The sequence below is a fragment of the Tympanuchus pallidicinctus genome, unplaced genomic scaffold (assembly GCF_026119805.1).
Source record: "Tympanuchus pallidicinctus isolate F22 unplaced genomic scaffold, pur_lepc_1.0 scaffold3, whole genome shotgun sequence".
Lineage (NCBI taxonomy): Eukaryota > Metazoa > Chordata > Aves > Galliformes > Phasianidae > Tympanuchus > Tympanuchus pallidicinctus.
The window spans coordinates 68,479,095-68,491,768 of record NW_026294747.1 but is presented as its reverse complement, the minus strand read 5'-3'; the positions used below and the strand labels follow the sequence as shown (position 1 = coordinate 68,491,768).

General features: G+C 39.8%; 1 protein-coding gene across 5 annotated transcripts in view; it reads left to right on the top strand.

Moving 5' to 3' along the window:
- The window catches only part of ESYT2 (extended synaptotagmin 2), a 66,601-nt gene that overhangs the window by 1,334 nt on the left and 52,593 nt on the right, over positions 1-12,674 (top strand). The gene's annotated exons all lie outside the window — the stretch shown is intronic.

Sequence of the window (12,674 nt, the reverse complement as noted above, 5' to 3'; positions counted from 1 at the left end):
GCTAACTCTTCCCATGCGGTGTTGCTGCTGGCTGCTCCCTGTTCCTATCTGGCGGCCGTCTCTGCTGGGTGCAGTGACCCCGCACGAGGCAGGGCTGCAGTAACTGTCCCAGCTGCTGTTTTCACATGGTCACACTTACACCTAATGTGGCCCATCCCAGCTCCAGTAAGGAAGTTATGCAAGCTTTGGGCAACCAGAGCAGATACAGCATATAGGTGTGAAATGGGAGGCTTTTTGCTTCTGTTTTCTTGTGTCTTTTACCTGAGTTTGGGGGAAATATTGTAGTAAAGTGGGGGGCTGTCTTTAAAAGAAATGAGGTGGGTTTACTGCCTGCAGCTGAAATGCAAGTCTTAAATTAGAAATCATAGAGCTAATGTAAGAGCTGTTGGCTTTTTTTTTTTTCCTTTTCATAATTTGTTATTTTTGATAAAACGGCAGTTAATTCTTCTGTGGAGTTGTCTGCATAACTGAATTTAGAAAGGGGCTTCTTGACTTTGGATTTCTGCCCACAGCATATTTTAGAGAGAAGGGTGAGTGCTGGCTGCAAACAGCTGTGTATCATCGTATAGTGAGAGAGCAGCTGATCAATAGGCAGGGCTTCCCCTGAGTGTGGCTTTCTGATATGTCAGTTGGCAGACGTAAATCACCTTTTCATTTTTCACTTCTTTAATCTTATTCTCAGATTTTAAAGACCTTGTTTGTGGTGGGTTTTTTTTTTTTTTTTTTTTTTTCAGTTATGCTAACTGTATGCTATATTCTAGAAGTATCTTGCATCCAAATAAATGTAGCTTCCAGATTACATACAATCTGGAAAACAGAGCAGTTTAGAGGACTGAGGGATGACCCAAATCAAAAGTGATCCTTGATGTCTGCTGTCATAGTCACTAAGCTCTGTGTGAGTCTTTTTGCTGTCTGTGTGATCTGTCTAGGACAACATTTGTTCTTTTTCCTTTTATTTTAAAGTTATCCTGGAGACTCATTAATTTCAGTCGTATTTTGAGGAAGAGATGCTAGGTATATATAAAGTCTGACATCTCTTTACTATTGATAGGTTGCTGTTATCCAATTTATCTGTCTGTTTCAATGCAAGCTCCAAATTGAAGTATGCTCTCTTGCTTTCTAATCATGGAAATAAGCGTATGATTCTGTGGCTTCCACCAGGACCACAAGAGTGAGCAGAGCTCCAGCTACCTTGTCAATAATATGGTGATTTTCTCTAATAAGCATACTGAGAGGAAGATGTGTACCTTCCATCCTACCTGAGCCATGGTGTGCCTGCACTTGCCTGTGCCTGTATATGCACAGGAAGCATGTGATGGTGCTCTGTCCTGCTAGAACTTCCCATCATTTGTTATGGAGACCATTTCCAGCTCCTGCAGCCACTGGAACAGGGGTTTGAGGTCACCTGGGTGCTCCCAGAAAAGTGCTGCCAAGACCTCAGGTGGGAAGCTCAGCTGAGCACTGGCTCTGCAGCCCCCTTCTCATCCTGCAGGCTGTCATCTGAGTGTTATGCAGGCTCTGGGACAAAGCACTCCAAGTAATTGTTGTCTGATCTCACCAAGTACCCAATGGTCTTTATCTAATCCTCACATAGGGAACCACTCGGTTTGTTCTACACCCACCATGCCACATAGTAATAGTAAAGCTGGTGGAGATAAGGATCGGGTAGTTGACATCATCCTGACTGTGCCCACAGCCTGGTAGATCCAGAGTGATGCCACCTCCATCACCCTGGGCTAGGGAAATGCAAGCAGTGCTGCAGAGATGGACATTGGAAACTGATGCCAGCAGCCCCACACCATTCAAGCAAGATGAGATGATCTAGGTCTTGAGCTAGGAGCTGACTGTGGCAGAGGAGTTGGAGCTTGATGATCCCTGAGCTCCTTTCCAACCCAAGTCATTCACTGATTTGAAGCCTTGCTCAACATTCCAGATCATTCCAGACACGCTCAGCTGGAGTCCAGGCACGAGACCAGGCTGACTAGACAGATGACTGTCTAGTCATCTCACTGATGTCACAGCCCCTTGGTCGGGGGCCTCACGGTCAGTCACTGCTCCTGTCGCCTTCCATCACTTGGTCATTTTCCTTTGTAATGGTGCTAGATTTGGGAAAATAAAAATTTACCTTTCCACAATAATCCTATAGACTATTTACATTTCCTGAAAGTGACGTTTTTTTGCACGTTCTGATTTGGATGCAGTATGAATTGGTGGCAATCAATATGTCAGAGTTGCTTTTTCTACCAAGTGCTGATATCACAGCGGTTGTTTGCTCCCTTTTTTGGGAAAGAAAGAAAATAATAGCTCAAAGTTTAGTTACTTCTGTATGTGCATGTGCCAGGTATGCTAGGAAAATGCCCAGAGAACTATGAAGTTATTTATAATTAGCGTTGTGTTAGAATAATATATATATGTACTTTTTTCCTAAAACCCTTCCATGAACTTGTCAAATACTCCAGTTATGTGGTCAGAGCAATGAAGATTTCAGTAATAACTGCTTTATACTGATAACTCAGTATGATTGTGAAAGAAGAAACATTAGAGCTGTAACTGCAGAGTCATATCCTGTACTGAGGTGCATCTGCAGAGCACAGAGGGTAGAGGTGGTGATGCTCTTACATGTGTTTGGCATAGAGAGTTCTGAATGTTGTAGAATTGAATTTGTGAACTGGATCTTAGGTTGATAGTTTGGGACAGGAATCTCCAAAGACTGCCTGCTGATGTAAGTATGTACTCAGTACGCCTGGTAAACCAATGGATTTCTGCAATGCCATGTTGTTTATTAATTCCCATTGAACAAAAAGATCTTTCTCTCAACTTCTAATTACACTGTCAGTTAATGCTGTTATTGCTGTAGCTGCAGGAATTATAAGTGAGCTTTTGTGAGACATTCCAAAATAGAGAGAGGCTGTGAGACATTGCTATACATCCTTCTCATCCTCTCTCCAAATGTTAGTTTGGTATGTTAGATTGTGTTTCCTGAGCAGTGCTTTGTAAGAAAAATTACTTCCATGTATGGCTACTTAATGCTAAGCTGGATCTCATCAGTTTAGTTGGTGAGTACCACAGATGGCCATACTCTAGGCTGCCAGCCTGCATCTGGAAAGTATGAAAGGGTGTGAGTAAGAATTGAATAGTAGCTGGAGAGCACTTAACAAGTGAAGTTCACGTCCTTCTGCCTGATGCTTTATTTTTCTTCAAAACTGCTTTCTGCTCTAAGTGCCTTGTGGTGTACACATCACGCAATCACATCATCGCACGTGATTTGTGTGTTTCTGTGTTTGCTTGTTTTTGGAAGAAGTTTTAATTTGGTTCAGTATCGCTGCTTGTACTTCGGAAGGTAACCTGGGTGACTTTCTGGGAGTAGCGGATGGTTAAGAGATGTGAATGATGATATTAGGAATGGAGACCATTCCTCTTTCTCAAATAAAGTTTTCAAATGTACTGTGTTAAAAATGTACTGAGCTGATTTCTGTCACGTGCTTCAATCTCTCGTGCAGTAATGTGGTGATAAGCACCACTGTGTGATTCATACAGAAAAATCCTTTTCTGGAGTACTTACGATAGAAAACCATGTGATGAGCTGATGTTTATCAATATGATGTCAAATACTGTAGAAAAATACTAACTTGAAAGTAATAGTTTGATTTTTCTGAACTGTTTTTAGGTACATTAAGCCTTCTAAATGTGTGTTTATATTGTTGGGTTTTTTCATTATAACAAGTTGATATTATCTGAGTTACTAGCGACTTTTGGAACTACTTCAAATGTATTCTTCAAATGTGCTGTTTGTCTGAATAACTGAGGAAGGTGTATCTTTATTTTATCTTCATTCAAGTCTGCCAGTGCTGTTTTTGTGCCTGAATAGTTTTTGAATACAGGGGTGGAGCTGACTTTAGCTGTATTTGAGTAGACAGAAGTCATAAAGATCTTGGCAGTGAAGACTGAAGTTTTACAGAAGGGAGCAGAGGAACCAAGAGCATCCGTCAGCCTTTTCTGCCTCTTCTGCAAGTTTCCTCTGGCTTTAGGTTACTGCTGTTTGAGGTTGTTGACACATCACAGAATGTAGTTGGATAGGCATTCCATTCTTTTACTTTGCATGAGGGCCTGTTGGTAAATAGAAAGGCTATTATACAAATGTTTACATATGAGCTTATAATAATGAAAGCCTGCCATAGAAATTTTGAGTATTCAAAGCAATTCTTTAGTGTCCTGTTCCTGTATTTTAAAATGAAAGAACAGGTAGTGTTTTGTTTCTAGTAAAATAAACGTCTTTGAATTAAGCTGCAATATAAATCAAATTAATTTTCTCCCATTTTCCCAGCCATTGCTAATAATTGCACAGAAGTTTTCTAGTTGCTCCAATGACCTTTGGCAAAACTTGTTTTGAACTTTGCAGCAATTTCTTGCTGATTGTGTGTCTGTGCTGAGATGTGGGTTTCTGGAAGCTGCTTTTGAAACCTATTTTGAAATGAAGTTTTAAAAGAATGCAGTTGTTAAATATCCTCTGTATTATCTGAAAGCTTTATATTGTATGTCGGGTTTCGAAAGCAGCAGTAAATGATTATAAACTAACATAGATCATTAGATTGGTGTGGTTCAACATACAGATACAGAAATCACTGTTGCTGTTCCAGAATTACCTTTTATAGATTCCATTGTATTTGATGCTGGTAATGTGGATAGTTGTTCTGAACATTTTTAGCCTGCTACTGCTCTTTCCTAAGGAAGGTGGGAATGCAAACCCCACCAGGAGCTCAGGAGCTAGCAGGGACAGCTTGTGAGTTTGATGTAAGCTTGGCAAGCAGAACTTGAAATATAAGTAGAGCTGCATTTCCGTGTTCAGGGAGAATACTGCACTTCTTTAAAGAAAAATTAAACCCTTGTCTTTGTATGTTTGTGAACTCTTAATGAAAATGAAGGATATAGAGAGGTGGATTATTGAACTGATAGCAGTGGTTGATTCTTTCCCCATTTGGACTGGAATGAGTCCAAATTCAGCTTTGTTATGTTCCATTGCAGAGGTGAATTTCAGTGATCAGAATCATTGTAGAATCATAACATACTTTGGGTGGAAAGGGACCTTAAAATCACCTAGTTCCAACCCCCCACCACAAACAGGACTCTGCAACAGATCAGCTTGCCCTAAAGCCTTCACTGACTTTGGTTGTGTTCAGTAAGTCCCTAGTCTGGCTATATCCATCCCATTTGCTTCAGCTTCTTAAGGTACTTTTTCCTGATCTGTCTCTCCTTAGCATATTCAGTGCAGGTGAGCTGTGTCCAATCTGCTCTTGAATTTCATTGATAAGGTGTTTCAGGGGTGAAGGAAAGGTGCTCTTCGGCCTATTTGCAGAGTTATTTCATCCTCGTCCTCAATTCTAATTTTTATTCCTACGTAGCTCCTGCCAACCTTCATGTACCAGTCTTTGTTGGACTTGTGAAGGCTTATTTTCTTTGCAGCTTAGATGCTGCAGCCTTTTTTCAGTTTTGCTCTGTTCCATCTATGCACTTCCTGTGATACTGTTAAAGAACAGTGGGAGTTCTCAAGCTTCTTCCCATTAACAATTCCTTATTCATGAGAATGTATATAAACAGCATCCCTAGGTTTTATATGTAAGCCAAGTCCTGCTTTTCTCTGTGCTCAAATAAGCTTATTCCAGAGAGAGTCAGGGAGTCCAGCAGTTAAATCAAAGCAAATGTTTCTGCAGTTTCAAAATGAAGTAAAAGTGCACTCCTGACAAAAAGCATGTCCTGCACACAGTTGCATTTTCCCACTGCTTTCTTGTGCCAGCATTAGAATTTATTTGGCCAACTAAGCACAGATTTTTGCCAGGTTGAGCATTCAGCTGGATTGTTTCCTGGAGTTAGCTTACTGTGCTGCCACATGAGTGCTGCTGCCTACAAAAAGGAGGATATGGAAGTCTACGGTCAGGTTGGAAGTGAAATGGAGCAATAGCATGCATGAAGACGATTTTCAGAAACAAGTGGCAAATTACACTGCTGAGATGTTTTTGTGGGAAGGCAAAATACGCACTTGGAAAATTCATAATGTCAAGTTGCACGTCCAGGTTCTTTGATAACACTTAAACATACTTAAATATACCAACTATGGATACTTTGAGCCAACTTCAGAGTCAGCCCTGTTTTTAGTGGGTCTTTGGATCAGATGAGCTCCAGAGGTTCCTTCCAGCATAAATTATTCTATGGTTGGTTTTGTTTTAAGTTACAGTTTAATTAGCTTTCAGTCTGCAACTGCAGCTTGCAAATGATAAGAAACCTTTTCTGCATAAAATAGCAGCATTTGTATTGTGGTTTAACCCAGCAGGTAGCTCACCATCACAGTCATTTGCTCACTTCCCAGTGGGATGGAAGGGAGAACTGATAAGAAACACCGAAGAACTCTTGGGTTGAGATAAAACTATTACTAAGAGAAAAGGAAAAGAATAAGTCATGATTTTATATACATATATAAAAATATATATATGCATATGTAGATGAATGCATATCACAAGCGATGCACAGGCAATTGCTCGCTACCTACTGACTGATGCCCAGCGAGTGAAAGAGAGTGGGATGAACTCTCATCCCCCTTCAAAACTCTTACAGTATGGAATGTCCCTTTCACCAATTTAAGTCGGCTGTCCCAGTTCTCCTTCCTCCCAGCTCCTTCTCTGAGAAACTGCAGTGTACAGCCCTGCTTAGCAGCAGCTATAAGCATCAATATTATTTTTCACCTGGAACCAAAGCATACCACAAACTGAAGAAAACAATCCATCCCAGCTGAAACTAAGGCAGTTTGGCTATGTGTGAAGTGTACCATCAGAAAGGAGTAGATGGAGGCTATCTTTAAAGAAGTGTTTTGTTTGGGAGGTAGTACAACAGTAGAATGTTGAGATGGCTGTCAGCTAAATAGCAAGTATTAAAATTCTGTGCAGCAAACTGCTAAAACACACAATTTTCAACAGTACTCCAGTTATATAAATAACCTTCCAAAGCAGAGCGTTGTTGGATAATGAGTCATTGCACTGAGTTTTGTCTGCTACACCCTGATGTGACTGCAGAACTCTCAGTAGCAGTTGAACACTGGAGATGGGGCTAACGGTGTTCAGCTGGAGCAGCCTGGAATGATGCCTCAGGAAGTCATTACTGGAAATATGGAGCTGGTTTTGCTTGGCTGAAAATAACTGTCATGTGACAAACAAGCATTACGTTGTCATTTCGCTGTCCTTATCATATAGCAGCAGAGTCAGATTTACATTGCAGTTCAAAAGCGAGCACTTTCACTGAAGAGATTTGTACTTAGTGCAGATGGAATTTGCAATTTGTTTGCTTGAATTGTTTTTTTTTTTTGGTTTTTTTTTTTGGTTTTTTTTTTTTTGCATTCCTTTGGGTAGATACTGGCTCATGTGATTTACCCAAACTGAAATAGTTTCTTTGGGGAAAGTTTGGAAGATGAACACCAAATAAGAAATTAAATGTATTTGCAATCTGTTGTCTATTGTATTCCCTCACTTTCTGCCTTAATGGGAAGGTGGGAAAGAAACAGGTGCACTGGTATAAAATAAGATCTCCAGATTTGTTGGTAGTGAGCAAGTTTGATCTGTCTGCATGTTTCCAAGCAGGCTGTCGTTACCGCAGTGAATGTGTGACACTTCAAATGAAGAAATGTCTGTTCTTATTTTGTTTCCTTTCCCTCCTCCTCCAGTCTGTTGATTCATCTTGTTAATTAGAATGCTGAATTATCTTGGATATGTGCTAGGAAGTTGTCTCAGTCTACTAGTGAGTTTTATGATGCTGACTAAATACATATTTTAAACCACCTTGTTCCTCAACCGATTACTGCTCCTAAAATACTTGAAGCAGAAAGAAAACACTTTTCTACCCTCCCGCTCTCTGCCAGTTACATGTCAAGAAGCAGCCAGGAAATGGTAAGGTGGGGACAGGGGGAATCGGCATTTTTGTCGTTTGAATTGTATGTAGTAGAAGAAGATTTAATAGTGATTAATTAGATGATTAATACAGTGATTGCTAGGTTAAACTGTAGTCTCATGATCACTTGTCTTTTAAGGAAGGTATTTGGACTTCAGAATGCTTTTTTTCTCTCTTCAGGGTGTGGTAGGCATGAGCTCTGCGTTGATGTGAATGTGCTGCAGTTATCCATCTTTTTTCAGTCACCTCAATTTTCTCATTCCTGTTTTGTTCACATAAGTCTTTTATTGTGGCAATCGGTTATTTACCAGATTTGCCTACATATAAAACTTTTGTAAAAGTTGCACATACTAACATCTTGTGTCTTACCTGTGTAACATAGATCTTTTGCCAGCAGTTGTTTCTTCAGTTCCTTTGTGTTTTCATAGTGTTGCAGTTGTAGTCTGTGAAGTTTCTGTCCCGTGTGTTCTGTCTGAGCGCTCTAGAGTATGGTTGTGAATAACAAGAACGTTACCAATCTGTTCATTCTGGTACTTTGATGTGCTAAAAAACTCCCCAGTAATTTTTTTTTTCTCCTTTCTAGTTCATTAGATCCATTCAGAACCACAGACTTGATTTGGTTCTCATATAAGAATAAAAACCTTAATTTTACTGTAGGAGAGATGAGGAACTACAAAAAGGTTATTTTAAAACAGTAGACTGGGTCTCGTGTGTTGTTTTCAAGAACTCACAGGTTGCTTTTAGTGTACCTGCTTCCTGTATCCTGAATGTTGTGTGTTTCTGGCCCTGCTGGGAGGGACCTCTGTGTTACTGGTACACTGTAACAGCCCTGCTGGCAGAGCTGTCACTGGAAATACAAGTTTATATAGCTGGAATTGGGTGTTTTGGTGTTTGTCTTCACCTTCTTCCTCTCTATGTTAAGTCTGCAGTTAAGTCTGCAGACAATCTGCACAGCGTTGCTCTGGATGTTTGAGCGGAACTGGGAAGGAATTGTGGGCAATTCTTTTGGAGCTAGTGGACGTGGGACCTGTTGGGCAATTTTTAAAGATGTTCAAACATTAACTCAGGAGATGGGTGATAAGAAGCCAGAGGACGGTGTTTGTTAGTGCTGGTGGAGGCATCCAGTCTTTCATCTTCACTTTTAAGTGAATCTGGTATTTGACATGAATATTGACATGACATGAATATTCAGCAGGTATTTTCTTCAGGTGAAGAAGTGGAGATGTTCTTGCTTTACATGAAACTCTTGAAGGGATGGAAGTGCTCACAGTTTTTCTTACAGTTGCTTTAAAGCATTTATCCTAGACTGTAATAACATCAGTTCACTTGTGTGTTCTCACAGTGCCAGCTGAAAAACTGTTGGATATTTTCACTTCAACTTTTGACAAGATAATAGAAGCAGTTCCACTTGTCAGAGCAAAGTTTTTCATTATTCCTAAAAGTAATGGATTTTAAGCTCTGCCAGATCACTTTGGAATTTCCTCCACTGTAAAGGTCTGATCTGTGCTTCACATGTAACACAGGAGCCTCAAGATTAGATGTAACCTGTGAGAGATGCTAAGGTCATTTGTTTTCTTGCCTGAGGCTTGCAGTGCTTAGGGAAATGACTTTTCTTTTTGTCAGTCATCTTGTGGGTTTTGCATGTTCTTGTTTCTTCTTCCAGCAGTCAAAGCGATGAAATCCAGCTCTGCTTGTTATCGCTGTGATTGATTGCATTGCATAGCACATGGAAATAACATTCCTAGCTGTGGTACTGTGGTGCATGCAGTGTATAAGTAAAGCTGTTACGCCGTGATCTCCCCCTGAGTAAGAGAAATGGAAAAAAATAAACCAAACAGATTTGGGACAGCTCAGATTAGTCAATGACAAAGGATTTGAGATGTCACTGTTTAAACAGAAAGTAACTCTATTGAGCCCCCAGGGACAAAAGTGGACATGGATAATGAAACACTGCAATACCTATCTCAAAGGCCGTGTCAATTTTTTCCAGTATTGCTTACAAGTCACTTAATGGAAGACTTCTCCATAAGCAAACTGACTGTGTTGTGAAGACAGAAAATTTTAAACTTAGTTGAAACAAAAATCATTTGCAGATAAATGTGAAGTTTATTGACTATTTGATGTCCTGAGTATTTTTCAGATGTGTTGACCATAATTGTACTGGGCAATTAGAATGATGCATTTTGATTTGTGTCACTGTATGCCTTTTATAATGGAAATAAATGTGTTTTTTTTCTTTGCCGGAGGCTGACTGTGTTTGGAAAAGCCTTCCATTTAATTCCTTGGAGTACTTTTTTCAGCTGGAAGGATACAACTACAAATTAATAACTATTTATGCAGATCTCTGAAAAGAACTGTGGCATTTTACTCAGGAGATCTGATTCCACTTGAACTGTCGTCACTGCATTCTTCTAAATTCAAGTAATGTTTTGCCAGAAAGCTATTACATGTGATTAAGATCTGCATACAGACCAAAGTTAGAAAGTATCTATTAATCATAATAGGCTGGGATTCAGGTCTAAACCAACACAATCAACAGTAAAAGCTGTTGCCAATTAGCACAAATAATGACGTTTGCTACAGCAAATGGAAATATGAATTCATGCTGCTGAGCTTGGGCACCTCATTCCAGGGATATAAGCCTCTCTGCCATCTGTCTTTTAGTCAGTGCGAAGGAGTGAGGTGCATTTTTTGCAGGAGGTCCCTTTTCCTCTTTGCAGTAAGAACCTGCAGTAATGAGGTCACAGCTTCCCTGCTACTTTTATACGCTTAAATTAGCAATCTGGGCACAGCTGTTGGATTTTAATTAATTAATGTAGTAAATATTCTCTTGTAGAACTCATTAAAGAAAAAAAAAAAAAAAGCACTGTTGAAGCACTGTCAACAGTACCTGTTGTAAAATCTGTTGAGAGTTGAGATGGTAACAGTGACTTTGAATGCATATAGAAGTTTCCTTATGCACAGATGTATCCCCTGTCAAGAAAACTACAGATAAAGGATGATTCTGCTTTGGAGCAGTTCAAGTAAGTGCCATAGTTATTCTGTTGTTGGCATGTACAAGATTTCCTGATGCTAGATTCTAGGGAATGAGGGGTTGATTTCCAGCAGTTCAGGCTGTTGTCTTCAGTTGGTAGAAATTTCTAGCACTGGTACTCAGATTGTTTTAAGGCATAAGATATTTGGTTTCTGTTTGAAACTACAGTTTACTGTACTTAACCTAAGTTTGGACACAAATCTGCATTCATGTGAGACTTTTTTTGTGATTAGTAAAAGTGTCTTCAGAGGTTTCTATCTATGTTTCAAGATGTGTATCTCCTCTGAGGTCCTTTCTTCTCTCTATTAGTGACAAAGCAGGTGCAGGTTGCCTTTGTTATTGTTGAATGTGTTAAAAAATACAAATTTAATATTAGAGCAGAATAATCCAGCCTATGATCATGAATATTTGAATCTTTAAACTGGAAATCTTTGCAACTGCTGTGAAGCTGTATAAAGGAGAAATGAATTTAGACTGTAGTGATAGACAGGGATAATGAATATTCAAGAGGTTTGTAAATGTTTGGGTCTTCAACAGTGACTTCAGTGCGGGTGATAACCAGTAATACGAGGTCACAGCTCTGTGCTGCGTTACGTAAGGACAAATGTGTCCAACTTCTTTTTTCCCTCCATCCTTTCCATTGCTGCCTCTCCCTCCTGTCTATCAGGTGCCCAGCTATTCCAGCTGATGTTGGAACATTCCCCCTCTGCGTTCAAGAAGCACACATAGTTTTTGTCAACTCCTTGTGTCCTAACCATCATATGTTTGAAGGGCAGTGGCTGCCTTTATATGAGGGCTAGTTTTGGTTCTGGGCAAAGATCTTCATGTAAGCACCAGCTGGGCAGAAGCAGTGGCTGTGTATACAGGGATGTCTTGGTGGTTCATGTTTCCAGGTGGTTTATGCTTGCTACCTAAAAGTTGCTCTTGAAAATCCTTGCAACATACTTAAGATATTTCTGTAACTTGGGATCCCACTGAAGGACTGGTTTTCTAACTGCTTATGTATGAAGTCCAGGATATTCTCACAAAAATATTGGTCTTCCTCTCTAAATATCCGCAAATAAAATAAGCGTAGTGAGCTTATATTAAAGCTAGAGGAATTAAAGTGAAGTATCCTTCAAGAAATATATTGCTCACGTTAAACAACCCAAACAACAGGTGGAGGCATATTGTTTAGTTTCCGCTATTGTTTTAAAAATAGCTGAGCTTAGAAAGAATAGTTGTATCTGTAGTGTTTTTGATCAGTTTCTTTCATGGTTCTTTTTATGATGTAAGAACTCATAACGGACACTGAAGAACATTTTGATGCAGACTGAAATGATACAGCTGTAGTTAGATGTTGATTTCTGAACTCCAAATTCATAGCAGTATTTTTTTTCCACCTTGGTTCTGTTGGTTTACAAAGACTTGAAAGGAGAGTCAAGTGACCGAAGCGTGCTGTTTCTGTGTGCACAAGTCAAAGGGTCAACAGAGCAGTGAGTATCTAGGAATGTTTCAACTGTGCTATTGCAACATGTGGTAATGCCTTGGAGAAAAGGTTCACTTTTCAGTCCTGCATGGGGAGCCCTGTCTTTGTTTTTGCTGAGTGTGGAGTAAATGATATTGCAGACTCAGGAGCGCCTGCCCAGCACTGTTCATCTGGTTTCGGAGGATCGTAGACCCTGTAGTGCTTTGGAGAGTGTTTTGCTGTTCGATTCATTTTGTGAATAAA